We start from the raw sequence: 21289 nt of genomic DNA, 5'->3' as shown, positions 1-21289 counted from the left end.
GCTCTGTCAACTCCTCTTCAGATGATGCTATCAAGGTGGTGTCATCAGCAAATCTCAAGTTGTTGATCTTGCATCCCCCAATGGAAAACCCTTTGTCCCAGCCTTCTAATGCAGTTCTCATTGCATATTCACCATAGAGATTGAAAAGTAACGGTGACAGGATATATCCCTGGCGAACTCCAGCCCTTGTACGAAACTGCTGAGACTGTTTGTTTTGAATCTTCACAGTGGCTGTATTTTCCTTATACAAGGACTTGAGGAGATCAATCAAATGGAGTGGCAAACCCATGCCATCCAAACATTTTCAAAGATGGTTCCATTTGACAGTATCGAAGGCCTTTTGGTAGTCAATAAAGCACAGATATACCGGAACATTGAATTCTCTAGCCTTTTCTATGATTTGTCTTAGGCTTAAGATTTGTTCTCGAGTACCTTTTCCTATCATAAAACCAGTCTGGACTTCAGGAATTTGATACTCTAGAAATGCCCGGAGTCTCTTGTGCAGGATATGAAGCATAACTTTACTGGCATGTGAAATCAAAGCAATTAAGCGATAATTTTCACATTTTTTCCTCGATCCTTTCTTGTGGATTGGGACAAAGATTGACTGTACGCATTCCTCGGGCCATCTTCTAGAATTCCATATTGCTTGGGAGATTTTCAACAGCATTTCAATTCCAGCACCGTCTGTAGCTTTCAAGACTTCTGCACTTATTCCATCAGGTCCAAACGCTTTTCCAGTTCTCAGCATTTTCAAAGCCATTTCTACTTCATCTCGGAGGATGTCAGGTTCAGGATCTGACTGCTTGTCTATCTTCACTTGGACTTGTGCATTACATTGTTCACTGTACAGATCCTGGCAGTACAATCTCCATGTTTCCAGAACATTCTCTATATCCACAACATCATCCCCCTTTGAGTTCTGTATATTCCAGGAATATGGCTTGAATTTTCGAGTGATTATTCTAATTTTGTCAAAAAGATCCTTGCTGTGGTTTTGATTTGCATGGTTTTCAATCTCAAAACAAATGTTACTAAGGAAATTATTCTTATCTCTTCTACAAGAAGACTGAATCCTTCGATCAAGATCAGACATTTGCTCTCTTTTTTCTTTAGTGTTAATGCCAGATTTTTTCAGGCACCTTCTTTCTTCTACAAGCTGAAGGCTCAAGTCAGAGATCCACTGTTGCCTTCTAGTATTTGGTACTCGAGATTCATTCAAAGAGGACTCTGTCCAGTTTTTAGTCACATTCCACAGCCCTTCTGCAGTTGTTACTGGATCCTGTAATATGGAGGTTCTTCGCGCCAATGATTCCTTCAAAGACGACATATTAACTACTTGTGGTATCCTGTGTGATCTTTTAACTGGTGTTTGAAGTTTTATTCTTATTTCTGTTCTAAGAAGCTGATGATCACTGCCACATACTGCACCTGGACAAGTTTTGGTGTCCATTACAGAAGACCTCCATCTTGAACTGATCAAGATGTAGTCAATCTGATTTTTATATTGTCCATCAGGCGATGTCCATGTGTACATGTGCCGTATGTGATGCTTGAAGACTGTATTAGTTATAGTGAACATGTTTTGAATTGCAAACTCAAGAAGCCTGTTCACCCGTTCATTTCTTTCTCCAATTCCGTATCTTCCTATCGATGTTCTGACATGCTCATCATGTTGTGTTGAACCAATTTTGGCATTGAAGTCTCCCATAACAATAGTTAGTTCTCTGCTTGGAAAAGCTGAAACAGTAGCATCAAGATCTTGATAGAAGCGGTCGATTATTTCATCAGATGCATCCGCTGTTGGGGCATAAACCTGAATGATGTTGACTGAAAGTGGCTTGCATTTGAGACTTAGTGTTATAATGCGATCATTAAGAGGTTTATATCATTTCACTAGGTCATTCAGTTTGTTACTGATCACAATTGCGACCCCGTTACTGCTTTTTTCTTCATTTCCAGCAAAATAGACCCAATGATTACCACTCCTAAAATGGCCATTGTTTTTCCAGTGAGTTTCACTTAGCCCAGCCACTCCTATATTATACCTTTCCAGCTCTTGTATTATCAGGAGAAGTTTTCCTGAAGCTAAAAGTCCTCTCACATTCCAAGTACCCACATTCTGCTTTGTTCTTCCAGTAGCACATTTCACACTTTGCTAGTACCCATCATGAACATTGATTCCTGTCTTCCTCTATTTATAAAGGTTTTTATCATTCAGTTTCCTTTGAAACTTTGTAGTAAGAGTGTGTAAGAAGTGTAAAGCGATCAATTTAGCTCTGAGAGAGATAATCGTCCTGATAGCTGCACCTATCGGGGAAGTGATCGGTCTCCTAATCAATTCATAAGAACAATACTTGATAGTCCGGTTGAAAATTCATAAACCACTGCTTGAACAAAGCTTACACCCTTAGACATTTTAAGAGGATAAGGCGTTCACGCTTATGCCGATAGCAAACTTCTGGGTAAGTAACCGGGAAGGATTGATAAACTCTGAACTGGCAAATCCTCTCAACATGTCGTGCAACATCTAGGAATTTCGAACAGATCCTGTTTCATTCCCGGCACAATCCACTGCTGTCATCCAAACTCAGGTGACTATTAAACTCTTGGTCATGTGTTAGCATACTGCCGCAAAGGAGAACTGCTGAGGAACACCCGTCATCACAGAGTGAGAGCAAGAGGAGATTTTAAGTGGAGAATTTATGGAGAAGTACACTGTGTCTCCTCTGCGGGGTCCGCGAAAAGAGCAGTTAGTGTTGCCATCCACCGGCAGCTGTTATTCTTGTCCCAAACATTCGGTAATGAAGAGACTTATCCCAGGCCAATGAAGCTGACCAAGAATAGCAGTGTACTTGGGAAGCGGTGACAAATTATAAAGCTGAAAATTACAGGCCAGTTAGCTTGACATGTGTAGTTCTGTTTATATTAGACACGTTTGCAAAATGACTAACTGGTTTGATAGAAGGCATTTCGGATTTAAGAAGGGTTATTCTAGTAAGGCTCAGATTATAGGATTTCAGCAAGTTCTAGCAGATATTTTAGATTCAAGAAGACAAATAGACTGTATCGCTATTGACCTATCGGAGTCTTTTGGTAGGGTAGATCGTGGGAGATTGCTGAAGAAAATGAGGGCTATTGGCCTTGACTAAAGAGTGGTTCAGTCGGTGGCTACATTTCTAGAAAATAAAACTCACAGAATGAGATGAGTTGAAGGGTTATCTGATCCTGTAATGATTAAGAGGGGGTTCACACAGGGCAGTAATATTAGACCCTTACGTTTTCATACATATATAACAGATATGATTGAATATCTGTTATATTTTATAGAGTAGTAAATGAGTTGCAAGTTTGTGAGGGACTGCAGGGGTACTTAGACAGTGTTATAAGATGGACAGGGGATATTGGTATGATGGTAAATGGGATGAGAAGTCATGTTATAAGTTTCATGAAGAGGAAAAGTCCTCTCACTTTTAATTACTGTGTTAATGCGGTGCTGGTACCTTATGGGGAACAATGCATGTACCTCCCTTAGGGTAATCACATTAACGAGGTTGTTAAGAAAGGTTACAGATTTCTTCACATCGTTAGGAGAATATTAGGAGTTGTAGTAAGGACGTAAAGGGGAGGGCGTGTAAGTCCCTGGTAAGACCGCAGTTAGAGTCTGGCTCCGGTCTATGGGACCCTCACTAGGACTACTTGATACGAGGACTGGAAATAAATCAAAGGAAAGAGCACGATTTTTTTCTGGGTGATTTCCGACAAATGAGTAGTGGTACGAAAATGTAGCAAAGTTTGGGCCGGGAAGACTTGGGAGTAAGGAGACGAGATGTTCGGCTATGCGGTATGTTTTGAACTGCCAGTGGAGAATTAGCGTGAAATGATATAAGTACAAGGATAAGCTTCATTGGAGCTTTTAAAAGTCAGAAATATCATAATGTGAAGACAAAGCTGAAATTTAAGAAGACAGATTAGGGAAAATATTCATTCATAGGACGAGGAGTAGGGGACAGGGACAGGAACATGTTATCATGAAATGTTCGATAAATTTCCAAGTTCTTTGAATATGAGGTAAACTATTGATAGGGAATCTTCCACCTGCGTGATCGCCCTAACTGCAGATCGTTGATTGATTGATTGATTGATTGATTGATTGATTGATTGATTGATTGATTGATTGATTGATTGATTGATTGATTGATTGATTGATTGATTGATTGATTGATTGATTGATTGATTGACGGAGCATTTCCGAAGCTTTCCTTATCTCAGTGAGGGACGTAACATTCGCCCAGCAAAGTGGTGCACGATGGGTCTGGTATTCAGAGGAGCAGATGGAGTGTTTAAAGGATACGTGGGGAATCCCGAGAAAGCTTGGAATCCAGCACACAACACTAGAACAAATATAGTGGACATTTCCCCAGATTCAGTAGCTCTTTATAATCATCACCTCCACTACCTCCAAATTATAATCGTTAAGTTTTTCTTTCAATAATTTTTCAGGTTTTCTGTTATCATTGTCCAATGTTTTAATATTGAGAATCGTTTTAGTTATTGGACTGGTGTCATTTGAAAATAAATATTGATCTTAATCTGAATAATAATATTGCATGCCCTGAAGTACCATTTTTCAGACACTATGATAGACCGCCATTCAGGTTGTCTGTCCCAAACAAGAGGGACGCTGGAAATCTACTCGACAACCTAATGTTTCTTCCCGTTAAAGAAGTCCGACATCTTCCTCCACAAAGGGAGCTATGGGTAAGGAATTCATAACATCTGCGTGTCGTGAACAGTAGACCGCTGAAAACAAGAGATTGCGACTTTGACCAGCATTTCGTTTGGAATGACATTTGTGCATGGCGTGCGGTGAATTTCATTTCAGCTCTGTTCGTTCAATGAGGATGTTGATGTTGGATGCTTGTGTGAATTTATGAATAGATATTCAAAGTGTAGCAGGAAAATGCAGAATGCTCGAACAAATTTGCTTGTTATTTCATCCCCATATTCATCGACAGTCTCCAAACAAAAATATTGCAGTACACACTAACAGCCGGCCCCGTGGTGTAGAGTAATCGTGCCTGCCTCCTACCAGGACGACGAGAGTCCCATTCACAGCCGGGGTGTTATCGAAGTCCACTCAGCCTATGTTATTAGTTATTAGAAATGAATAGCTATATGACGGTAAGATAGCGTCCCTGGTCTACAAAGGCAAGAACAACGGTCGAGAGGATCCGTCATGCTGACCACACGACACCTCATAATCTGCAGGCCTTCGGGCTGAACAGCGGTCACTTGTCTCAGAGCTCTTGTGCCATGGGGTTAGGTTACATACACTAACACTAACCACAGAGGAAAATTAGAGGAGGTCCGACACTTCGAGAAATGAAGGGCATAAAAATGAAATACTCCCCAGGCCTATAATTATAATTTCGTATGGCTATTTCTAGCCGAGTGCAGCCCTTGTAAGGCAGACCCTCCGATGAGGGTGGGTGGCATCTGCCATGTGTAGGTAACTGCGTGTAATTGTGGTGGAGGATAGTATTATGTGTGGTGTGTGAGTTGCAGGGATGTTGGGGACAGCACAAACACCCAGCCCCGGGCCACTGGAATTAACCAATGAAGGCTAAAATCCCCGACCCGGCCGGGAATCGAACCCGATACCCTCTGAACCGAAGGCCAGTACGCTGACCATTCAGCCAACGAGTCGGACTCCCCAGGCCTGACAAATGTAATATCGTGGGGTTCGGAAAAGAACAAGAGTTGACCAAAAGAGGTCGGATGGGAACGATGGAGGCCTACACATGTAAGTAGATACAACGCCAGACTCAGCTAGGGGAACCGCGCTCACCATCCCACGCGCCCATGTCCCCCGTTTAGGCACCTCTTAAGAACTTACGTCACGCAGGGGATACCGTGGATGGTATTCTACCGCCCTTACCCAAATGCAGTCCAGTTCCATACCTAAATGGTTAGCGTGCTGGCGTTTGGTTACAGGGGTCCCGGGTTCGATTCCCGGCCGGCTCGGAGATTTTAACCTAAAATGATTAATTCCAATTGCTCAGGGGCTGGGTATTTGTGCTGTTCCCAACGTCCCTGCAACTCCCAAACCACACACAACACGCAGTTACCTACACATGGCAGATGCCGCTCACCCCCATCGGAGGGTCTGCCTTACAAGGGCTGCACCCGGCTAGAAATAGCCACACGAAATTAAATAAATTATCACCCAAAGGCAGAACTCTGAAGGCATCCCCTATTCTCAACTTACACATTGAAACATACGGAGATGTGGGTACCGTCGAAGTTCGTGGAGAACGAAGATCTCAGGTCGTAGGCCCATAACCACTCGGTCTGTGTCACTGCTCTGCGGTCAGGGCGACTGCTCACCTGACAGATTCCATACCATTTGTTCAACAAAATTGTTCTCTTAAGAATTTTCAAAGAACTTGTAAATTTACCTAATATTTCCCTTGGTAAATCTTTCTTTCTTTCTTTCTTTCTTTCTTTCTTTCTTTCTTTCTTTCTTAATCCCTTTAACCTTCACGGTTGGTTTTTCCCTCGGACTCAGCGAGGGATGTAACCTCTAACGCCTCAAGAGCAGTGTCCGGGAACGTCAGACTTTGGGTAGGTCTGTCCTTAGGTAGGTTTTATAACCAATATTGTTTCTAAATCCTTGAACTGACTGGGCTCGTTAGGTAGATTGTGCCGTAATATTGACTTTGGGTCAAAAGGGTAAAAGTTAGGACATTCAGGAAACTATAGCTAAAAAATATTCACATGGCAATTATTACCCCTTAGACGGATAGCTGTACGAAAATTTTCGTTAAATAGTCAATGCACAGATAAAATTATACGTTTTCGCCTGTAATCGACGGAAAGCTTCCAAGATCTTTTAATATTTCACTTTTACTGACGAAAAATTTCGGGGTATTGGGACAATTTTATTGTCGATGCAGACATTAGTTTCGAGGCATTTCGTAGCTAAACGTAAGTCGTATCACAAAACGGACGGCACAATCTCGGTTCAACTTGCAGTGATCTACAACTTTGCTCCTATGACGTTTCGTCGTATCTCTATTCCTTATAACCGCATTTTGCTCTTTGTACAGGTATAATTCGTAGTTCGAATCACTTATATGAAAGTCTTATTCTGCACGAACATTGGCCCATCCAATATCCATACGTGATCCAAATGCTATGATTGTAGCTGTCACGTTAGTACCCAAAAGTATTGCACTGTGAGAAAACCGTGCCGAAATTTCAACCTATTCAACGTTTCTAACTCAATTTTACCAAAAATAGATGAGACAGCAGAAAATATCTAAAGAGCAGCCATTTAGATTGCTAAATGAGGGGTCTTATGGTGCAGTCAGTTTGTCGATATGATGTATTGTTTAGCAGCAGTTAATCTGAAAATGAAGGTTTTCAATATTTAAATATGCATATACTTCGTAGGTCGATCTTTATATATTCATTGAAGTCGATTTGTAACGATGTAGAAAGGGTGTGTTTGCCATTATAACTAATATTTTGCATCGATAGTGACTCTCGACAGGAGGGCGTCTGCTATTGTAATCATTACTCCCCACATCGACTTTGACTGGTAATAGGAATGGGATCCTTCACCAACTCCTTTGTAACTAGCATTCGTACGGAGGGTCTTCCATTGTAATTAATAATTTCCTGGAAGAATTCAAGGGAGCATGCAGTTTTGTTCAAAACTTCCATAACCGATTGTGTTTGTAATATAAGGAAGTGTGCCCGCCATTAAAAACACATTTACCCGTCTAAAATGCGACTGGCATTAGGCATAGTGGGCTTGCTATTATAATGAAAACTCACCAACTCGGTGTGACTGTCATTAAAAAAATGGGGCCTGTCATTATAATGATAACACCACAACTCAGTTTTGACTCTCAGTAGGGAAGTTGCTTGCTATTATAATAAAAACTTCTAAACTGTAATCTGTCTGGAAGTAAGAAATCTTATTCACTGCATGTACAGTTATTAAATTCGATATCCGTATACAATGTAGAATACCGTAACAAAGCACGGGTATATTTGCTAGTAGCAATATAAGGGCTGTAATGGTGTTTTATGGCGCTGGCCCCGACTGTTATCTGACCAGCCGTAACAATTGAAGAGTGCACCGTCTGCTGTGACGACTCCTGCCTGGTCGATCGAAGATTGAGTTCGCAGCGTTACGCTTATCTTAATGCACTCCAGAATAGGGGGCCGCGGTCAATATGTTTATTGTTCACATAACTCTGCGAGAATTGCGAACGGAGTAGCATTGTAATCAATCAGGAGGAATCTTGTGATAAAATAATCGCATTGACATTCACATTGCGCGTATGAGCCGTTAAGCTCAAAAACAAAGATAAGAAATGAATACAAACACCATGTTTTACGTTGTCGATAAACAATATTACTTAGGACCTACAGAGATGGGGAAAATATTCATTTTGGAATTGCCGGGTTGAGTGGCTCAGACGCTTGAGGCGCTGGCCTTCTAAACCCATCATGGCACTGTCGATTCTGGATCAGAACGGTGATATTTGAAGGTGCTCAAATACGTCACCCTCATGTCGGTAGATTTACTGGCGCATAAAAGAGCTCCTGCGGGACTAAATTCGGGCACCTCGGCATCTCCCAAAACCTTACAAAAGAAGTTAGTAATCATTTTGGAATTATTTTAATGAAAACTAGTTGAAGCGTGTTACTCCACAGCATTTGTTATTAATAGGTCCGCTAACTCGTCTGGATATGTGCGTCGTAATCATGTTGATCTGCCTGCATTTTTCAATCTAAAATTGAATACCGGTAAGTAATAATTGATTCCTTTATAATTTAGTATATAACACATCTTTCCATGTAATACTCACTGAGCTTCGACTATACTACTACTAATATATTATATTTTCATTTCTGCCCTGAAGGGGGAAGGCGGGCGTCTCAGACGGTGACGCTGTCTCTCAGGCCTGGAAATTTGTTACGGTGAAAGAGATGTACGCAGAAGGTGAGGGGGTTGGCGGCCATGGGCTATACCAGGAACTGTCCCGGCATTCGCGTTAGTGCAGCTGAATGGAAAACCACGGAAAACCACGGAAAACCATTCTCAGGACAGCCGACGGTGGTGACCAGCCCCTCTCCATCTCCGGACACGCGGATCTGGAGCTTATCACTTTCAAACGATCTTGTAGTGTAACATACGTTGCCCGTTGCTGAATACTGGTTCGGGTAATTCGACACCCACTTTTTATGAGTTTAACCCTTCACTTCATTAATCTTCATACAGAAGGCTAGTCGAGTACCTACCCGTCTGTATGTACATCGTATGTTTTCTCTTAGCACCATGTAAGCTATTAGGAACGTCCTGCCATCTGTAGAGTATACTTAGAAGCTGGGGAAGTTCAGACAATCTAAGAGTAGCTAGCAGAGAACAGAATCCTTTCATTATCAGTGCAAGTGTATACACTTTGGTCTGCCAACTAGTAATCAAACATGGCTGTATGCAATCGCATTGCTAAGAATAAAAGTCACCTATATAAATAAATCTTTCCGCTGTCTCTACTATCATTTCATTTGCCAAATTTTCAGATTTCTATCCGTTTTAGATCAACTCAAGTCCGTATCAGTAGCTTTAGCTTTTCTGTCTGTATGTCAATCTGTTCCACCATCACGGCGAAACGGCTGGATAGATTTCAACCAAACATCATATTTGGAGTAGACTAATCCAGAAGCAGGCTTAGATGTGTATATAATTTAATAAAAATCATTTAATACGAAAACCAGAACAGGATTTCAAAATTTTCTCTTATACTATTGATTCTCTGAAAAATCCGTGGGTTCGAGCCCCACTGTCAGCAGCCCTAAAGATGGTTTTCCGTGGTTTCCCATTTTCACACCAGGCAAATGCCGGGGCTGTACCTTAATTATCTGTGTCGGTGCGGCGTAACGCAAAAAGAAAAAAATCCGTAGATCGTATAAGAAATTTCTCTTCATTAAAAAAAACTATTGTTATGTATATAATTTCTCTGACTCTTCAAATGTCGGAGAAAATTAGTATTATCTGCGGGTTTCATGCTCTACATAGAGCGACCGAGAGATCGACAAGGAAGCTACCGGTTACCATGGCAACGTCAATGGCTGCTTGCCAGCAGGGAAGTAAGGTAATGCCGTTTTCATAATTCAGTGCAAACTCGTGATTGTTAGTTGCGTAGAAGGCGAGAGAGAGGTCAAGGTGCCATTCTGCGGGATATTGTCGGAATACCGTTGGCTGTCCATATTTCAACAGTACTGCGGACTGTAGGCCATTATTTGCACCTTATATTGTACTGCATTTCCCTTCTATCTCCGTTCCCTCCTTTTATTTCTTGCTTCTGCCTCGCCTCTTTAGGCTTAAGTAAAAACACCATAATTCATCTTCTTTTCTATGAATCACTACGTCTAAATGTTTCCTTTATTACCCGCTTTCTTTAATCCGTAACTCATATCATTACAATTTAGTGAGGAACATTTCACATTTCCAATAAATCCACTTGGTATTTACACATGTGTCCTATCCAGCCGTTCTCATTATTATGCTCTCTTCAATTAATGTCGTCATTCCTAATTGTATTATTTTCTTCCTTAATTTCTCCGTATATATGCGAGTGCAAATCCCGAAACCTAGACCCGTTTTCATTTGAGAATAAATTCAAAGCTGCAAAACTGTGTAAATTTTCACCCCAAGAAATATCAAAATATGAAGGCAATTTTATTGACGGTGTAGATCTTCGTTTCGGATTATTGGTGGCTGAACGGTATGTAGTATCACAAAACAGATAGCACAATTGTTGTTCAATTTGGGGAGATCTACAACTTTGGTCCTCTAACATTTTGTCGTACCTCGATACCTTATACGGTAGAGATCATTTCTCGATTATAATAAAATTTCTCCAAATCGATTGTGCATGCCATTAGGAAGAAAGGCCTGTCTTTTTAATGAAAACTTCCGATCACCATTATGAACGGCAGTAGGAAACGTGACCTGCCATTTTCATGAAAATGTTCTAACTCGCACGGTACGTCTGAAGCAACGTGTCTCTGTGATGTTTCTCGGATAACGCACAGAAGCATGCAATTTAATATAATCCTTCTCACTGTCTGTACAGCAATTTAAGTATAAATACGTATACAACGCAGAATACCGTAGGAAGCACGGGCACATTTGCTAGTATCAGATTATTGATGAGTGTTAACCGGTTAGCAACCCGCTAAGTAAAGGAAGTATCGGGGGATAGGTGAGAGGCGTGACCAGTCTTAAGGAAAATAATGGATAGGAAGTGCGTAGGAAGATGTGACATGTTATTTCTTCAGCTATGATCTGATATAAGCAAATGGCAGATATAGCATTCAGTATCATTAAAAAGCGATGATACCTAAAACATTTAAAAGTATTCAGTTAGTTCTGTTAATATTCAGGTTAATGGAGAACGTGTTATTGATCAACTGAATCCACTACTGCATTTTATTTACGTCCTCCCTTCCACATAATTACCCAGATGCGTGAAATTCAAAACGTGTTTTATCTTGTGTACACGGCAGCCCGGACACAGCTGTGACGGTGCATACAACATTGTTCGTTGCTGGAATATCTTCCATGCCATTACAAATTACTGCTCTAATCCCAGTTACCGATGAGCGACGAATTTTGTGAAAAAAAACTCAAAGGTACGGAAAACATTTGAATTATCCCCAGAATGGAATTAGACAGACCTGATTTTCTCGTCACCCACAAGCTGTTTGTATCAGAAGCAATGAAGCAAAAATGACAATTAACAGGTAATGTACTCTTCATGAAATGTTATTACAAAAAAATCTATTCGTCTGGCTTTATCGCGTTATAACTCAACTCTTTCGCACTAATCTCGTAACAAAAGAGCACATCAGGAACTTTTAATTGGTCCTATGATATTTCCGTGGCAAGATAAGGTCAGTTTACAAAATGGCTCTTCCGCAGCAGACGGTAATAAGGGCTGTACAGAGTGCGCACGAAGTCCGCATACCGCCTGCCTTCGTAATGTACAGGCCGTACTATAGCTCCGATGACGTCACGCAAAGAGGCGAACTGTTTCCACCCTCCGATCCGCGCAATGCGAGCCCATGATACAACTGTGCATTCTAGTTAAAAAATATTCCCAAATGTTGTATTAATATAACAGGTGAGAACATTAACAACTGCAATCGTTTCATATCTCGTAACTTAGGTCTTGGCAATTTTCGTGGAAGTAGGCTTAAAATGTGATCATATCTCCATAATGATTGGTTTTAGGGCCTTAAGACATGGTTCACGGGCCCGTAGGATCTACCGAGTTTTGTTCTTTGCGTTAAGGGGCTTAAAATGAGCATTGTCTCGTCCTTGTTCGACAAAATCGATACTTTGCCTATATTAGCTTAGTATTTTTATACCTTCCCCCTTCGCTCCCCCTAGAATTGTTTTGAAAATAACATACAGCCCATGTCAAAAATGAGTGAATTTGGACTATACAAAAGTGTGACTGAATGGGTTGCTATATTTCTAGAAAATTGATCTCAGAGAATTAGAATAGGCGAAGTAATATGTGACGCTGTAATAATTAAGAGGGGAATTCCTCAAGGTAGTATTATCGGATTTTTATATTTTCTTATATATATAAATGATGTGAGTAAAGAAGTGGAATCAGAGTTAAGGCTTTTTGAGGATGATGTAATTCTGTATACAGTAATAAATACGTTGGCAGATTGTGAGCAATTGCAAGGTGACCTCGATAATGTTGTGACATGGACAGCAAGCAATTGTATGTTGATAAACGGGGTTAAAAGTCAGGTTGTCAGTTTCACGAATCGGAAAAGTCCTCTTAGTTTTAATTACTGCGTTGATGGGGTTAAAGTTCCTTTGGGGGATCATTATAAATACCTAGGTGTTAATATAAGGAAAGATCTTCATTGGGATAATCACATAAATGGGATTGTAAGTAAAGGGTACAGATCTGTGCACATGGTTATGAGGGTGTTTAGGGGTTGTAGTAAGTATGTAAAGGAGAGGGCATATAAGTCTCTGGTAAAACTGCAACTAGTGTATGGGATCCTCACCAGGATTACCTGATTCAAGAACTGGAAAAATCCGTAGGAAAGCAGCTCGATTTGTTCTGGGTGATTTCCGACAAAAGAGTAGCGTTACAAAAATGTTGCAAAGTTTGGGCTCGGAAGACTTAGGAGAAAGAAGACGAGCTGCTCGATTAAGTGGTATGTTCCGAGCTGTCGGTGGAGAGATGGTGTGGAATGACATTAGTAGACAAATAATAAATTTGAGTGGCACCTTTAAAGGTAGGAAAGATCACAATAAATTTGGAATTCAAGAGGACAAACTGGGGCAAATATGCATTTATACGAAGTAGTGATTGGAATAACTTACCAAGGGAGATGTACAATAAATTTCCAGTTTCTTCGAAATCATTTCAGAAAAGGCTAGGAAAACAACAGATAGGGAAATCTGCCACCTGGGCGACTGCGCTAAATGCACATGACTATTAATTGGTTGATAGATAATGTATTTTTACATTAATAAATGAATTTTTAGAACAGGTCCAGTAGTTTCTGGGATTACCCTCCAGATATACAGAAACTTAGAAAATTGGCATTCTCTCTTCATTATATTGGTATAGATATGAATAAAACGAACGTACCAAAATAAAATTGCAATAAGGATTTGCCACCTTACCTCCAGATGATCATAAATACAGTAAAACTTCCTGTGTGTTTCTTTACTTATAACTATTCTTCAAGGAATTATCTTGCATTGCTTGTTGCACCTAAATATTGTCTACTAGAAGTAGTTTAATTTAAATTGTTTAAAGTTTATGAATAATAACGACAAAAACATTTAACAAAAGGTTGGGTTTTTATAAACTGCATTTAGTTCTATATTTTGGACAGAGTTTTACTTTTCCTTCGCACGTTCTCAAATATTACCTAATCCGTAAAATAACATAAATGTAGGTTCACTTGGTTACTGATCACCTTGGTTACTTTTAGACTTGTTGTGTATCAACAATAAAACGCACTGCTATAAATCTATACCTACAAGAAAGTCAAAAGTAGAACTTACCATCAGCTCGGAAAATGAGTGAAACTGATAATAGTTACATTTTCGGATAGGGTTTTCACCTTCCATGAATGTGCCTTCCCCTCATCCGAAGGAATTGACAATATTGGTGTATAGTCACTTGTATAGATGAATTTTCGTCGTGGTGGACACAACTCTTTGGCATTGTGACAATTTATTTTAATTCGCAATACATTTTATTTCCAGATAAGTGTGCTAAAGAATAACAATTCAACGAATAAATTCCACAATTAGCGTTACGTCCCTTGAAATCTCATTATTAACGACGTGAAAACAACATACCTAACCTAAACTCAGGTCTCATTATCAAAATAAGAGCTGTTTACGTAAATCCTGAAGTGAAAAATATAGAGAAAAGGCAGAAAAATACTTAAACCTAAAGGTCTATCTTTCAACAGCGACAATTACCCAGATAATATTCTCAATAACTAACGTTCTAAGGGGAAGGAGATTGCAGGCTAAGAGCTCTATTCAGGATCAGAATTCAGGACAGGTGTCTGTGCGAAATCGGTACGAATCACTCCAGGCAGAACAACAGAGGGAAGATGAGGGACAGGGAACTGTTACTGAGATGTGTGGAAGTAGGAGGAAGGGAAAAGGTAGGAAAGGAAAAAGTGGAGTAGAGGATAGGAAAAGGCAGGTGGAACATGGTCATGGGAAGGAGAAAAGGGAGGAGGAAGTAGCTTCTGCAGTTATCAGGAAAGATAGGGCTGACCAGGAGGGGAAGGGATCAAACGAGGTGGGTAGGGTTGAGGCTCTGGTCATGGGGGATTCCATCGTTAGACACGTGGGGAAAGTGTGTGGAGGAAAGTGAACCAGGGTAGAATGTTATCCAGGAATTAGGTTGAGGCAGATGTTGAGGAAAGTAGAAGAGAGGGAGGAGGGGAAGGAGGAGGTGGTAGTGTTTCACGTTGGTACCAACAACGTAAGGCAAGCTGATATAAGTACCAACATAGTTGGAGATGTGTGGGATCTGGTAAATGCAGCACGGGTGAAGTTTAAGAAAGCGGAGATTGTTATTAGTGGAATACTGTGTAGAAGGGATACTGACTGGAGGGTGATTGGGGATTTAAATGAGACTATGGAGTGAGTATGTGGGAAACTGGGAGTGAAATTTCTAGATCCTAATGGGTGGGTAGGAGATAGGGATCTGCGCTCAGATGGCCTTCATTTAAACCGCAGTGGTACGTATAAGTTAGGAAATTTGTTTGGAAGGGTAATAGGGAGGTACATTCAGGGAAACGGGATGGCCTAGGGAGCGCTGATAAGGGAACAGGGAACTGGAAATCAAGTAGGGATGACATAAAATTGTTAGTGTTGAACTGTAGAAGTATTGTAAGGAAAGGAATAGAATTAAGTAATTTAATAGATATATATTTACCAGATATTGTAATAGGAGTTGAATCATGGCTGAGAAATGATATAATGGATGCAGAAATTTTCTCACGGCACTGGAGTGTGTATCGTAGAGATAGGATAGGAAAGGTGGGAGGGGGAGTTTTCATTCTGGTGAAAGAAAAATTTGTAAGCTACGAAAAAGTTAAAGATGAGACACATGAAATTCTAGGTGTAAGGTTCATTTCTAAAGATAATAGGCAACTTGATATATTTGGAGTGTACAGATCGGGAAAGGGTAGCACTGACGCGGATTCGGAATTATTTGATAGGATAGTCAGCTATGTGGGAAACGGCATGGAAAGAAATGTGATTGTAGCGGGAGATCTGAATTTGCCAGATGTCAATTGGGAAGGAAATGCGAACGACAGGAATCATGACCAACAAATGGCAAATAAATTAATATGGGAAGGACAGCTGATTCAGAAAGTGATGGAACCAGCCAGAGGGAAAAATATCCTGGATGTGGTGCTGATAAAACCAGATGAGCTCTATAGGGAAACTGAAGTAATAGATGGTATTAGTGATCATGAAGCTGTTTTTGTGGTAGTTAAAAATAAATGTGATAGAAAGGAAGGTCTTAAAAGTAGGACTGTTAGGCAGTACCATATGGCTGATAAAGCAGGCATGAGGCAGTTTCTAAAAAGTAACTATGATCGGTGGAAAACGGTAAATAAAAATGTAAACAGACTCTGGGATGGGTTTAAAGAAATTGTTGAGGAATGCGAAAACAGGTTTGTACCAATAAGGCTGGTAAGGAATCGCAAATACCCACCTTATTATAATAGAGAAATAAAGAGACTAAGAAGGAGGTGCAGACTGGAAAGAAATAGAGTTAGAAATGGCTGTGGAAGTAAGGAGAAATTGAAGGAACTTACTAGAAAATTGAATCTAGCAAAGAAGGCAGCTAAAGATAACACGATGGCAAGCATACTTGGCAGTCATACGAATTTTAGTGAAAAGTGGAAGGGTATGTATAGATATTTTAAGCCATAAACAGGTTCCAAGTAGGACATTCCGGGAATAATTAATGAACAAGGGGAGTGTGTATGTGAGGATCTTCAAAAGGCAGAAGTATTCAGTCAGCAGTATATAAAGATTGTTGGTTACAAGGATAATGTCTAGGTAGAGGAGGAGACTAAAGCCAAAGAAGTAATAAAATTTACATATGATAACAATGACATTTACCATAAGATGCAAAAGTTGAAAACTAGAAAAGCGGCTGGAATTGGTCAGATTTCTGGGGATATACTAAAGACAATGGGTTGGGATATAGTACCATATCTGAAGTACTTATTTGATTATTGTTTGGTCGGAGGAGCTATACCAGTTGAATGGAGAGTTTCTATAGTTGCCCCGGTGTATAAAGGAAAGGGTGATAGACATAAAGCTGAAAATTACAGGCCAGTAAGTTTGACATGCATTGTATGTAAGCTTTGGGAAGGCATTCTTTCTGATTATATTAGACATGTTTGTGAAATTAATAACTGGTTCGATAGAAGGCAATTCGGTTTTAGGAACGGTTATTCCACTGAAGCTCAACTTGTAGGATTCCAGCAAGATATAGCAGATATCTTGGATTCTGGAGGTCAAATGGACTGTATCGCGATTGACCTGTCTAAAGCATTTGATAGGGTGGATAATGGGAGACTACTGGCAAAAATGAGTGCAATTGGACTAGACAAAAGAGTGACTGAATGGGTTGCTATATTTCTAGAAAATAGATCTCAGAGAATTAGAGTAGGTGAAGCTTTATCTGACCCTGTAATAATTAAGAGGGGAATTCCTCAAGGCAGTATTATCGGACCTTTATGTTTTCTTATATATGTAAATGATATATGTAAAGGAGTGGAATCGGAGGTAAGGCTTTTTGCGGATGATGTTATTCTCTATAGAGTGATAAATAAGTTACAAGATTCTGAGCAACTGCAACATGACCTCGAAAATGTTGTGAGATGGACAGCAGGCAATGGTATGTTGATAAACGGGGTTAAAAGTCAGGTTGTGAGTTTCACAAATATTAAAAGTCCTCTCAGTTTTAATTACTGCGTTGATGGGGTGAAAGTTCCTTTTTGGGATCATTGTAAGTATCTAGGTGTTAATATAAGGAAAGATCTTCATTGGGGTAATCACATAAATGGGATTGTAAATAAAGGGTACAGATCTCTGCACATGGTTATGAGGGTGTTTAGGGGTTGTAGTAAGGATGTAAAGGAGAGGGCATATAAGTCTCTAACTAGAGTATGGTTCCAGTGTATGGGACCCTCACCAGGATTACCTGATTCAAGAACTGGAAAAAAATCCAAAGAAAAGCAGCTCGATTTGTTCTGGGTGATTTCCGACAAAAGAGTAGCGTTACAAAAATGTTGCAATGTTTGGGTTGGGAAGAATTGAGAGAAAGAAGAAGAGCTGCTCGACTAAGTGGTATGTTCCGAGCTATCAGCGGAGAGATGGCGTGGAATGACATTAGTAGAGGAATAAGTTTGAACGGCGTTTATAAAAGTAGGAATGATCACCATATGAAGATAAAGTTGGAATTCAAGAGGACAAACTGTGGCAAATATTCATTTATAGGAAGGGGAGTTAGGGACTGGAATAACCAAGGGAGATGTTCAATAAATTTCCAATTTCTTTGAAATCATTTAGGAAAAGGCTAGGAAAACAACAAATAGGGAATCTGCCACCTGGGCGACTCCCCTAAATGCAGATCAGTGTTGATTGATTGATTGATTCGCAAATAGAACTCATAATATTCTTTAAGCGCCGTAATCGATCAGCTGAGGGGCTTGAAGCGCTTTCCACACTAGGACCTGCATAACACGAAGGAATTGGTATACCACTGCTCATTATTTATATAATTCTATTGTAAGATACCCATTGCCATCAATGTTGTGCACCTTTCGTTTGTAAAATGTTCCCGCGGTAACTCACACTATTACTCCGCGTTGGAGCGTTAACTGAATATACACATGTTTAAATATTGCTCCGGCCACAAAATTTTAAGTATCGGGTCGAAAGTCATACCTAGACTCTAAACTGGAATATAATTTATGAACATGAGCTCCAACTACATGGTGCATAATCGCTTCTCAGGGTAAAATTCGCTACGTTGTTCCTATATGCTTTAAATAAATCGCGGATTCCGTTGAAGAGTATCCGTCCGTTGAAACAGTCTTACCGTACCCTTATGTTAAGGAAATTATCTGATCATCACCTAATATTTAGCGTAAACTAACTCAATAGATCCGTATATTATCATACTACTATATACTACAAGTTACTTAAGGAATAGAAATGCGAAATCAAATCTATATCTAATTTATTAGCATGCTAATGTATAATAAAATTGAATAATATGCATTCATTGGCAATAAAGAAAAGAAAATCATGAAATTACAAATATCATTCTCAAAATGCTTGGTTTCCGAGATAAACATATTTGAAAGATCTTTAAATCATCTACATATTTGCTTACATTCTCGTTAAGTATCAAAATATACCATATCTTCCATGTTTAAATTGATACAAGGGGAAAAAATAGGGACCACAACTTTATTAAACCAAGGAGGAGTGGAATATCTTTCATTTAATATTGTTTGGGATTTTCTTTGGGGCATCATTTAAGTTTCATTTTGCTTTTCGGTCTGTTTGACCAAAATTTACTTGGATACATGTTTGGATTCTTGTTTGGATTCTTGTTTGTGACTCACCACGTTACGAGATAAGCATTTCCATGTTTAAATATGGGTTCAAAACACCCATTCAGTTACTAATATTCCTATCATAACCCAAATGAATAAATTAAATCAGTATATCATCATATGTACAAAATAAACCAAATAATTTTAGTACAGAGTGCCATAGATTTGATAGTACGTCAGTCTAACCTGCGAAAATCGTGCCATGCAGTCCTAGTCATGTGCCAATATATTTACATATTCTCAAATACCACTTCGCTGTGCCATGGGTTTGTTAAAGTAAACCGTACTTCATATAAGCGTTAACGTGCTGACCTTCAAATACGTAAATATGCAAGACTCCACTTTATTCCTAAATATATATATTACGTAACGTGTAACAAACATGTAACCTCTCAATATCTTCCTCTGAAAGTTACTACGAGACACATTCTGCTTGGCTCGAGACATACATTCAACTCAACATGGCCTAAATCCTTCACTTGCAGTGCTAATCCAAATATAAACACAGGAATTCGCAATTCAATCATCTATCCCGTTCTTAAACAACGAACAGAAACATATCTCTTCACTCTAATTACAACCTGCCACATTAACATTCCATTTCCTTCATATATATATATATTCCTCCATATTTAAAAATATCATCATTCAATTCCACTAAAATAACCTCTGTGTTACGGTAGCAATACTTAATAACCTGATTATTCTCTAATACACTGCAACTTCGTAATATTTCAAACACTTCCTTACAATACTATTATCGTACTGGCCATGATTGGTACACATATTGACCTGAAGTTTTAGGTTACGTCTTATATCTCGCCTGTATTTCTACTATCACAACTGGTTAAACGCTTCACGGTCTACACGAATTAATTGGCACTAAACCTGGACAATTACTCAATCAGATCTAGTTTCCAATAACCTTAAAATTATCACATTAGCACCGTAGTTATATAGCATAAATTGGCACATTTCATCGGCTAATAATTGGCATTTATATTCCTATATCCTTTCATTGGCACTTCATCTCTTATATCTAGCACTCCTGTACACCTATAAATATTTTTCATCAATTGATTTGAAATTCATTACGATGCAACTCATAATACTTATCTCGTAACGGGATTTTGCTGCTGGATCTCTGCTGGACTACGGCATCTTGGAGTAGGCGGCCACTGCGATCCAAAGATTACGTCATCTGCGGCTCCGGCTGGGGTCTTGGCTTGAGCTATTTAGTCTTGAGCGAACATTTCCATCTGTTTAAGCTGAGTCCATCTTGTCACCAGTTATCATGCAATCATAAAAGAACAAATACATAGTAGAATTCATAGTGTACTGGTGAATAATAGGCTATTCAATTCGTAATATTTGTTTTCGGAAACTCGTATTGGACGAGAATATTCTTTTCTTTAAATTTATAGATTTCTCTAATTTGGCCTATTTCTTGCTCTTTCTTTCGCTTAAACAGATATTGTCTCCCTCCTGGAAACAATAAATTATGCCGCTATGGTACTAATTTCGGCAACGTATAACTCGGCTGAAGTTTCCTTTCGTTTCTGAGTTTAGGTGCTACAGTAACGAGTATTTCCTTCAAATTTACTCCTTTTCTGCCTTATGTTCTTGCAGATATAGTCTTCTCTGCTGTTAATATATTAATACTTTCGTATTTAACGTTGCGTTGATCCTTTTTAAGTCTTTATGTAAGCCGTGCTGCTTCCCTTCAACTTGTAACTCTTTCTTCTCAAGGTAGACAAGAATCGTTCTCTTTCAAATTTTTTTTCAGTCCATCATTATTTAATTCTTGAGATTCTTTTTCCTTGCGGCCGGTCGATATCGATTTATTAGATCTCTACTCTGTGTACTTGCACCTGAAGCTATTGTGCGCCATATTTGTCCACTGTTTCCATGACATTTACGGCCGCTAATGTAACGCAATGGTACAGTTGATTGTTGACAGCAATTGGTGCCAATATATTGAAAGGATTGCTAATACGTGTGATTATACGGTTGAAGAATGTTTGCTGATCGCTGTGTGGAG

This window comes from Anabrus simplex, chromosome 1, assembly GCF_040414725.1.
Source record: "Anabrus simplex isolate iqAnaSimp1 chromosome 1, ASM4041472v1, whole genome shotgun sequence".
NCBI lineage: Eukaryota > Metazoa > Arthropoda > Insecta > Orthoptera > Tettigoniidae > Anabrus > Anabrus simplex.
The sequence above is the reverse complement of the archived record's forward strand: the minus strand, read 5'-3'. Positions refer to the sequence as shown.